The following is an 11,537-nucleotide window of genomic DNA, read 5'->3' as shown; positions in this document are numbered from 1 at the left end:
ACTTGAACCAAACTCATTGGTTGAATAATAATTTTTTAGTTTGTATTCGTTACTTTTAATCAGCTTCGTTTAAAATAATCGATTTCAACCTTGAAACTTTGATAATGGATTTCTTTTTCACGACTTTAGGATGCCGATTAGAGGATTTGAACAGATGTTGAGTTTAAGCGTGCAAAAATAATCAGATTTGATAATAACACACACACATTTAAGCTACATCTCATTATTTTTACAAAGTAGTAATTGCTCCTACATGTTATTTTAATTTGTTTATTATTGTTTTCTCAGGTATTTCAAGGATTTAACAATCAATTCAATTCCGTTTTCAAGAACAGTTCGACCGCGGAAGGCGCCTTAACTCTTTCAAACGAGTTATATGGTCCAAGATTTCGCAACAATTCATTACATCCACAACAATTTTCAGGAGAAAAATTTAACATACTAATTCACAAGGAAAAAACACATTGATTAGTAAAGTAAATATGTTTTTGAAGTCGAGAAAATAATGCTGACAGTTAACATGTTATGTTCTTACATTAGCAAAACCAACAGAAACCTTCACACTAATGAGATGGACCAGATTCAGCTGATGGCCCTGGCGCTGCTGGGGCAGAAACTGATGATGATGTAGATGCTGGTGGTGCGCTTGTTGAAGGGGCAATCGCAGTGGAGGCCTTGGCGGTCCAGAATGTTGATAATGTTGCGGTGAACCACGAGGCGGAGGCATTGCTGAATGATATGGAGGATACTGCTGATAAGGTGGCATTGGTTGCATGTATCCATATGGTGGATAATGCTGACGAGGATATTGCACAGGTGGCAGTGGTGGCATAGCTTGATAGGGATAATGTTGGCCTTGTTTTTCTGGTCCAGGTTTGTTCTCCCCATCATGGGACGAAACCAGGGCTCCCATCCTTTGAGGATCCATTGATGGATAATATGCTCTGTCCAGCTGAGGTGGTGGTGGGATGTTAAAATACTGCATAGGTGGGGGTTGGTCCTGCATGTCAGGCCCAGCTGGCTGGAATTGATTCTGCTGCTGAGATATTATTGCTCGGGGCAACATTCCACTATGAGCCACTGCTGCTTGTTGCCTGGTTCCATCCGAGGTCTCTGAATCAGGTCTTGGTGCCTGGGGCTTACCCCACATTAGCTTTAGCCTTAAGACCCTTTATGACTAGCTTGCTAGAAAGCTCTTCTGCAGCCTTCTCAGCACCTTCTCTGGTTGTGTACGTAACGAAGGCACATGCCTTGTCAAGGACCATCTTTATCGATTCAATTTCACCATGGGCATAAAAGTTATCCCTCAAATCTTGTTCAGTAATCCTTTCATCCAGTCCACCCACGTAGAGTGTCTTAATGCTTTCATCCTCAGGAGCTTCCAAAGAAGGCATTTCACCAGCCTTGTTAAGTAGCTTCAGAGCCACAGGATCATTCACCCTGGGCATCAATAGATATGAAGTCATTCACAATATTAGCGAGCATCATTTTTTTTATAAGAATTGGAGGTCTCGTTAAAACCCTTCATAATTGCTGAAATACCAAGGTATATCAACAAAAAGCGAAAGGAGGAAAAGAGTACCATCTGCTTGTGTTATCATATTAAGTCGTGTCAATGAATTGCAGCATTATCATTAATATCTAAATGATAAGGAAATAAAAATTAAACCAAAAAACACAAAGGCAGAATAGTTCATGCCTTCATGACCTGTGACACAGCTTTTCCCGGCCAAACACATTTGATAATTGACACAACAAATTCACACAAAAGGGTAGAACCAGTGAGGAAAAGGACATGCTGTTAAAAAGACTAAATAAAATTATGTTCATGACAAGACCATCCCAACACTGTGACAAAATAAGATAAGGGCTAACGCCTAAACCATCTTCCAGATAATGCTCATAAGATGAGAACAAAGTAGACAATGCTCATAAGATGAGAGCAAAGTTCATTTAGTTTATTTGACAAAAGCCATGAATTTTAGTGTAATTCACTCTTATTGAACGTGTACGAAACTTACAATTATATATACAAGCCTAGGTCTTATCTTAGGTAACTTCTAAACTAGGTAAGAGACTAGCTCTAGTAATAAAAAGAATCCTTTAGATTTAGGGATACTAACTAAATAGAATATTTACAAATCCAACTCAATCTTCTTAACTTAGGTAACTAATCTCTGACACTCTCCCTCAAGCTGGGAGCATGGATATCTTCCATCCTCAGCTTGCCTGTTAACTTCTGAAAATACTTATCAGGTAGACCCTTGGTAAGTATGTCTACAACTTGATCTCCAGTGGTCACATAGGGAGTACAAATCAGGCCACTGTTAATTTTCTCTTTTATGAAATGTCTATCCACTTCCACATGTTTTGTTCTGTCATGTTGAACTGGATTATGAGCAATGTTGATTGCTAACTTGTTATCACAGTAGAGTTTCATTGGTCCATTCCACTTTACCTTCAAGTCTTCTAAAATAATCTTAAGCCATAATAACTCACAAATTCGCAAAGCCATAGCTCGAAATTCAACTTCTGCACTTGATCTAGCTACCACATTCTGTTTTTTGCTTCTCCAAGTAACTAAGTTTCCTCCAAAGAAAGTGCAATAGCCTGAGGTTGACCTTCTATCAATTATGGATCCTGTATAATCTGCATCTGTGTATGCTTCCAAAGTCAAGTTCCCCCCTCTTCTAAATAGAATTCCTTTGTCTGGTGTACCCTTCAAGCACCGCAAAATTTGGACTACAACCCTTAGGAGTGATTCCTTGGGATTGTGCATGAATTGGCTCACAACCCCAACATCATATGCTATGTTTGGTCTGGTGTGTGACAAATAGATAAGCTTTCCTACGAGTCTCTGAAAAAAACTTTTGTCAACTGCCATATCATCCTCCTTTGAGTCTCCAAGCTTGTGATTGACTTTTATAGGAGTTTCTGTTGGTTTACATCCTAGTTTTTCAATTTCCTTCAACAAGTCCAAAGTATACTTCTGTTGAGATATAAAAATCCCTTGCTATGAGTGAGCCACCTCAATACCAAGGAAGAATTTTACTTCACTTCAAACTCTTTTATAAGACACTTCTTTAAATTAACAATTCCTTCAAAATCATTTCATGTAACAATTATATCATCTACATACACCAACAGTGCAATTACTCCCACTTAAGGAGAGTATTTCACAAACAGAGTATGATCACCTTGCTCTGTTTGAAGCCTTGTTTTAGCATTACTTTAGTAAATCTCTCAAACCAAGCACTTGGGGACTGTTTTAGTCCATAAAGATCTTTTCTCAATTTACACACTGCTTGTCCAGTATTCGAACCAAATCTGGGTGAAATATCCATGTAAACTTCTTCTTCAAGGTCCCAATGCAAGAATGCATTCTTGATGTCAAAATGCTGCAAATTCCATCCCTGAATAGCTGCTAAGGACAGTAGGACCCTCACTGTGTTCATCTTTGCAACAAGGGCAAAAGTTTCAAGATAGTCGATTGCATAGGTTTGAGAGTGCCCCTTTTCCACCAATCTTGCTTTGTATATTTCTAGAGAACCATCTGATTTATACTTGACAGTAAATACCCATCTGCATCCCACTGTTTTTTCCCTTCTGACAGCTTCACTAAATCCCATGTCTTATTCTTCTCCAGCGCCTCCATTTCCTCTTTCATAGCCTTTTTTCAGTTCTCATTTTCTAATTCCTCAGATATTGCTTTAGGAATTGCAATGTCATTTGGGCTAGTAAGGAAGGTTCTGTGATTGGAGGATAGGTTTTTGTAGGTCAAAAACATATAGGTAGGATGATTGATGGTGCAGGTTCTTTTTCCTTTTCTAATAGCAATGGTAAATTCCAAATTAGAAGCAGATATAGTATTTTCAGCATCATTTTGTTCATAAGGAGTTTCAGAGTGTACCTCAAATTGTATAGGAGCAGGAAAAGGGGATGATTGAATCTGCATAGGTACCTCCTTCCTCGAATAGACCCTTAGGAGACAAGTAGTAACTTGAATATTGGGCCATGGTGTATTAATGTTTGGTTGAAGAGTAGAAGTTTGAGGAGTACTAGGTTATGACTGGGGAGAGGATGGAGTAGAAGCAGGTTGTGTTTCTGTAGAATGTATAGGTGTAGGAAGATCAACAAGGGGCTGAAGTAAAAACAAATATGCATCCTTATATTCCCTAAATGATATCTCCCCATGAAGATAAGGAACTATAAAATATCTCTCTTTTTCCACAAAAGTGACATCAACATAAGTGTATTATTTTCTTGTAGGAGGGTGGTAGTACTTGTAGCCCTTTTGAGCGGAGGAATACCCAATAAAAATACATTTCAATGCCCTTGGATCAAGTTTCCCTCGGCCTTGAGAATGAATGTCAACAAAAGTAACAAACACAAATACCCTTGGTTTTAAGTTAAAAGATTGACTGAAATTTGGAAAGAACTTTGTAAGGGTTTGAATGGGACTTTCAGATTCGAGGACTTTAGTGGGTAGTCTGTTTATCATGTAAGTGGCAGTTAACACAGCTTTCCCCAGTACCTTTTAGGGACATTGTTTTGAAATAAAAGGGCTCTAGTTATGGCATGAAGATGTTCATTCTTCCTTTCTGCTACCCTATTCTTTTAGGGAGTATTTACACAAGAAGACTCATGTATAAAACATCTTTCTAAGAAATAAGGAGACAGGACTTGATTAAAGTAGTCCTAGGCATTGTCTGATCTGATTCGTTTTATTTCACCCCCAAACTGGGTCTTGATCATGGTGTAAAAGGTTTTAAAAAAAGAAATATCATACTTCTGTTTTAGTAGATAAATCCAAGTAACCCGAGTATAATCGTCTATAAAAGACACAAACCTTCTAGCCCAGTTATGTTAGGAATAGTGGAAGGCCCCTAAACATCACTGTGAATAAAGGTAAAAGGATTGTTGGTCCGTTTATTAGTTGTTGGAAAAGAGGAACGTTTATGCTTTGCAAATTCACAAAACTTCACAATGAAATTCTTCAATATCTAAGGAATTACACAAGGAGGGAAACATATTTTTTAAGAGTCTAAAAGGTGGATGACCAAGGCGAAAGTGATATAGCCAGATTTAGTCTTTATTGGTTGTAGATTCGGATAAAAAAGACAATGGTTGAGTATTCAAAACTCTATCTGGTCCACTAAGGTCTTCAAGGTAGTATAAGCCATTTATTTCCCTAGCACGCCCAATCATCCTCTTCGTTTCTTTCTCCTGAAAAATACATTGTGTAGGATGAAATAAAACACTACAGTTAGTGTCTTTGATAAGCTTTGGAATAGAGATAAGGCTAGTAAATAGTTTTGGCACATGTAGGACATTTTTAAGCAATAGGATTTTACTGATGGTAATATCTCATTGGCCAGTAACCGTTACCATAGTACCATCTGTAACTGTGATTTTCTTGTTGCTAGAGCAGGGTATGTACGTAAGGAATTTTAGTGATGAATTAGTCATGTGATCAGTGGCTCCTGAGTCAATTACCCAGAAGTTTTGGGTAGGTATGTGGGTAGATGATTCCAAGGCATTAGAATTCTGAGAATAGGAAGAAGGTATACCTGAGAAAACTAGATTGCATGTACCTATAGAGGATGGTTTTTCTAAGTATTCCAGTAGGTTCTTAAATTTTTCTACTTCTTTCCGGTTGAATTCAACAGATTGTTCATCAGACTCGTTAGACACATGTTTAGTTGCATAAGCTCTGTTTTGTCCACTTGCTAAGCCTCCTTTCTCTGTGAAGTTCTTATTTGTAGCCTGAGGCTTTCCATGTAACCTCAAACACTTCTCTTTGGTGTGGCAAGGTTTTTTGCCGTAAGTACACCATAAGGAATCCTTGTTAACTGTCCTTGTTCCTTCTTATATGCCTTTAATATTTTGCTGCTCCAGACAATTTGGTCCCTCAGGAACAACCCTAGTAACCAAGGCTAAACTTTCTACTTGATTGTTTTCAACCACCATCACTCCTCTTCTTCCTTCTTCAGCACGAATGATAGCAATAGTTTCATTCAGTGAGGGCAGGTCTTCTTTTCCTAGAATCGGGACCCATACTGCATCAAGTTCTATATTTAGTCTAGCAAGAAATTCATAAATCCTATCTTTTTCTACAAACCTCTTTAGAATTGCTGCATCCTCACTGCATTTCATCTGAATGCATTGATAGTGGTCCATTTCCTGCCACAGATTATGTAATATAGTAGAGTACTCTGTAATAGATTTGCTTCCTTATTTAGTGGCTGAAATCTTGATCTTGATTTCATAAATCTGGGCCGCATCTCAAACCTTCGAATAGGTTTGTTTTACAGCGTCCCATATCTCCTGGGCTGTTCCAAAAAACATGTAGGTGTCACTAGTTTCAGGCACCATTGAATTCCACAACCAAGACATAATCAATGAGTCTTGTTCATCCCAAGCCTCAAATATGGGATCTTCTTCCTTAAGATCCGTTCCAAGAAGATGACTAAGTTTACCTCTCCCTTTTAGGAAAGTCCGAACCAATTGTGACCACTTAAGGTAGTTTTTTCCATTCAATCTATAAGCGGCTTGTATGTTTTGTAAGTCACTTATCGAATTAGAATGACTTCCCTCACCCATTATGCCTCCTTGAGAAGTTTTTGTACTGTTGTAATCACCTGTATTGCCTATATTTTGTTGATCAAGTGTCATACTCTTTTAAGAAATAATAAGAACTAAGAAAAAAACGCTCAAGAAGAAGATTAAGACCCAAAAACGAGTACCTCTGATACCATGACAAATGCCATGAATTTTACTGTAATTCATTCTTATTAAACGTGTAGAAAACTTACAATTATATATTCAAGCCTAGGCCTTATCTTAGGTAACTTCTAAACTAGGTAAGAGACTAATTCTAGTAATAAAAACAATCCCTTAGATTTAGGGATAATAACTAAATAGAATATTTACAAATCCAACTCAATCTTCTTAACTTAGGTAACTTATCTCTGACATTTTTATTGTTTAAAAAAGAAAAAAGAAAAAAAAGAAGAGAAAAAGAGCTTACCCATAATAGCGGTCTTTTATATTTTGCTGGGATAACTCCCCAGCTTCCGGCATCTCATGCCTATAAGGGCACTCGGCACCTCTAGTACATTCACCCCGCACATAGAAACTGCAAATATGTGCTCGGTTTCTTTTGTAGTATGGTGTTGTTCTCTGCAGTTTCATAATAGTGTCATTTGGTCGTACCTTCCCGTATGTGGATTCATAGTCTAAACCGCCTCTTGCCTGCAATCCAAAAATTTACTTAACTAAGCATAAAAGAAAACCACAAAGTAAATAGGCCATCAGAGTAATCTAAAACAAATAAAAAAAGGCACACTTAAAACCATGCACTCCATCTCAGTTGCACATCTATAGAATTTGAAGCATTCATGCATATAGAGAAGACAAGTGGAGACATGACAGAATTACCAATTATGGAGCAGTACTAAACTACTTATAAAAATAATTCCAGAGAAAATTACCATATCTTACAATTTCTATCAAAATTATATGCCTAAATACAACTACTAAAAATCAACGAAATCTGAAGGTAAAGATGCAACATCAAATTTTAAACATCATAAGATATTTTTATTTCATTCCAGTGATATTATGCAGCAAGTGACAACTCAAAAATCTACAAGCCCAAATGTGATGCAGTGAATACACAAAACTAAAGTCTTAGCATGAATCAAATGCTGGGCACTAAGTGGATAAGGAGGAGAGATAGTATACTATATCAACTAAAAAAATGTATGATGTACTTGTGTATTTGGCCTGCACATGAGATAGTGAAAGGGTTTCAGCTTTCACAGTGTGCAAATCTCTATTAATGCATGATAGAAATGCAGAAGTATCTTAACAGCAAGTATGTTAATGCAACATGCTTCAGCTACTGCAATGACAACCAAAAGGATCGCATTCAGTTTACCGGGAACTTGCTCGAAAATTTTCATATAAGATGACTCTTTTAGTAGCTTCACTCTCTTCATAAAATGACGCTAAAAGATAGCTATTAAGCATGGAAATACATACCCTGCGATCATGCTCTTCAGAAAAATACTCTTTGTTCACATCACTCTTAGGAATGGCATCATTGGAGTTTATACTAAGAGCAGTATCCCGAACTTGAACTGGCAATCCGTATTCAAGATCTAAAAGGCAGACTTGACAAACATTTTTCAACTTACTGCAAGTTTGACAAACCTCGGTTTTCTTATACCTTGCATCACAACCAGGCCTCCACCTAAAGACTGTAAATGGCCGTGTGCAAATCTTGCACTCTTTATCATATTCTGCTTTGGTCTGTAGTCAGTGTGTAAAGAACCCCATAAGAGTAAAACACAGAAATTTATCTTATTAAAGAAACAAAAAGAATTTGTATTCAAACTCCGTGGAGAAACTATAGGTTCAGAACCATACTCTAACCTACTTAGCATGTCATAATCCTTTCTTGCTTCTTATGAAGAAGCTGATTCGAGTCATCTCAACCAATGTACCAATGAAAATACACAGGTCATGGAATTTTCAAATATGTCTGAAGTCTGATTAGTATTACACTATTACTATCAAAACCTAAATGCCAGTGTAATTCATCTTCTTGTTCTCTACGCAGAAAATTCATTTTGAAGAATCTTTTTTCATTTTAAGTTTTTAACTAAGCTTATAGAAGTCATAGATCTGGAAGCTAAAAAAATGCATATGTAGAAACAAACAACATAACAAGTTTAATTGTTCTCATTGGTAAAGAAATTGCAAGAGTCAAGAGAAAACAAAGTAAAAAAAGAAAAAAACCTGCCCCTTTTAGTCAAAATTGGAAACCCCCGTAAAAGATAATTGTTATTACTTTTCACTTCAATAAAAGAGGCTCGAGCAAATTATCGAAAGCTTTTCTGTATTTACAACTCTGCTCACATAAACAAACATTACTGTTAACATTATATAGATATGACTAAAAGCAAAACAAAAGGTTAAATCTAAACAAAAACCATATTTAGTTAATGAAATCTTGGTTTACCGTTCCCACAAAAAAATGCAATTACAAATCCCTAAACAGGGGCAGGAGAGAAAGAGAGAGAGAAAATTTAATACCATTCGGACATACGGATTACCACCAAGGCATGACTCACAAATGATAGGGAAGTCAGAGCGTTAGCGTTCCCAGCCATCAGCCTCATGATCTCTTAACAATCGGTGTGCCATAGTATATTTTGCGAACGTCGTGTAGGCCTTTAATATGTATCCTATGTCCTAAATTCCACCTGCAAGTTACTTTAAGAGAAACAAGAATGCTGTATCAAAACCTTATTAACAATATTCCAGCATGAATTTGCAGGCACAAAGGAGATCCTAAAAAAGAACCAAATATAGATAAAGGAAAATTTAGCAGATATTTCTTTTTTATTATACAATTATTTATCATAAGAACATTTAAAAAATATTCAATTATTATTAAGAACATTCATCAAAAAATGAATTTGAAGAAAAAAAAAAGTTTCAAAATTATAATTTCATTTTCCCCTTATTTCCTAGTCAACTCATTCGACAACAACAATTTTAATGATATAAACCATCTACAACAAGAAAATCACAAAAGAAACACAGAAAAGTTTAAAATAAGGGCATCAAATGTTGTAATAGAGAGTTTAGAAAGTAACTGAACTGGTATCGATAAGTTGAGCCGGCGATTGCAACTCAGCTGTGAAAATGATAGGTAGTCAGAAGCGAGATAGATCTCACAGGGCCGCCGCAAGAGGAGGACAGGGCCTCTCTTTAATTTTCTTTCTTCCTTTTTTTTTTCGCTCGTTTTATCAGTATTAATTTTTTAATCTCTTTTGGATATTGCGTGTTTGGGCTCACAATGGGCCATAAGTAAAGCCTTAAAAGTATTTCTAATATGGGTAAACTATGTATGTCGTCACTCAACTATTTCTATAATTCCATTCTGATCAACTATTTTTTTAAATTATACATAATATTACGTTTTGATTCTGTTTTGGTAACTTGTTGTTATAAAATAAACATAATTGCTGATGTGATAATTTTTATTTTTCAACAATTACGTGGTATTACCTTTATGATAACATATTAGCATCACCGTCAACTTCTTAACTGGGTAATCAAAACAGAATTAAAACATAACGTTAGGAAATATTTTGAAGAAAGAATAGTTGAGTGACCAAAGCAAAACCGCATTGGATAACTAAATATGTAGTTTACACTTAATCAATCTTTTCCTAGAAGAAAAAAATTCAAAATTAATCATAAGAAATTAATTAAACGTTGATCCAATAAGATATATATATTTCTCAATATAACCATATGTTTGAAGTCTAATGTTATGAAAAGAGTAAATTAGATTGAGAGAAATTATGCAACAATGATCTCTACATTATTCAATCTGAAATAGTTAACAAAAGAGTTGAATATCGATAATTATACCAAAAAGAATTACAAGAAAAATAACATAGAATAAGTTGTAATTCATATAATATACATATATTTCATTTTATTTGTTTCAAAATATTTATAAAAATATTTTAAAATTTAAATTTACAATACAATTTTCATTTCACAGATAAATTTCTAAGAGCTAAAAAAGCAATTACATTACATTTTTCTTATCATATGTAAAAGTTTTTTTTTTTTGGGGGGGGGGGGTTTGAAGAACATGGGCTTCCAGCCATTCCATTAACTTGTGTGGGAGCAAAGGCAAATTGAACTTGAAGTAACTATAGAGTGCACCGATCCAAGTCGATAAAGATGTTCCACGAAGATCACTGCCTAGAGTTTCTTCCAATCATCCATGACGGAGCAGTCTCTTTGAACATGTCATGCAGTGATATCTCGAGTATCCTTCCTTCACAAAAAATGCAGCAATCAATGGATGCAAGTGCATTCATTGGAAATCCTAAATTATAGGGGAACCTCATTTTTCATTTTCAAATGCAACCAAAGGGAAAGAAAAAGAAAGAAAAGCTTAGCTTAATACTGTCGGGAGGTTGGGGATTTGCAGTGCCAATGTGCCATTGTGAAGCGCTACTGTAACAGATTTCATTGTTAACATCATCTGGGTAAAGCGTGAAGTCGTGTAGTATAGTGGTTAGTATTCCACCAGTCACCCGGGTGAATCGGGTCCAATCCCCGGCAACGGTGTCTTTAATTTTATACTATATATTTTAAATTTTAAGGTTTAATTATGATTTGTGTCCCTATACTTTACTGAATTTTGAAACTTAATCTAGTATAATTTAATTCCCCTATTTATTGTAAAGAAAGAACATTCCTCTTTTTTAATAAATTAAAGTAAGAACTTTCCTTTAGACCAAAGTTAATGTAACTTAAAGCCATGAAACCTGAAGGATTGGATATTCGCAACCCCACGCCTAAGCCATTTAAATCAGACCAAGTCTATTTGTTTTTCCATCAAGGGAAAATTATACCTTTAGTCCCTCATAATTCATCCACATTCAAAATTACCTTTTAGAAAAGCCAATTGGCCTCATTTCTTCTCTTAATCAACTTGA

General features: G+C 35.8%; 1 pseudogene; it reads right to left on the bottom strand.

Moving 5' to 3' along the window:
• Positions 1–502: 502 nt before the first annotated feature.
• Positions 503–9,764, bottom strand: LOC120216397 (annotated as a pseudogene).
• Positions 9,765–11,537: the final 1,773 nt, after the last annotated feature.

The sequence above is a fragment of the Hibiscus syriacus genome, unplaced genomic scaffold, assembly GCF_006381635.1.
Source record: "Hibiscus syriacus cultivar Baekdansim isolate YM2019G1 unplaced genomic scaffold, ASM638163v2 tig00110160_pilon, whole genome shotgun sequence".
Lineage (NCBI taxonomy): Eukaryota > Viridiplantae > Streptophyta > Magnoliopsida > Malvales > Malvaceae > Hibiscus > Hibiscus syriacus.
Note: the sequence above shows the minus strand (reverse complement) of the source record. Positions and strands in the feature narration are given on the sequence as shown.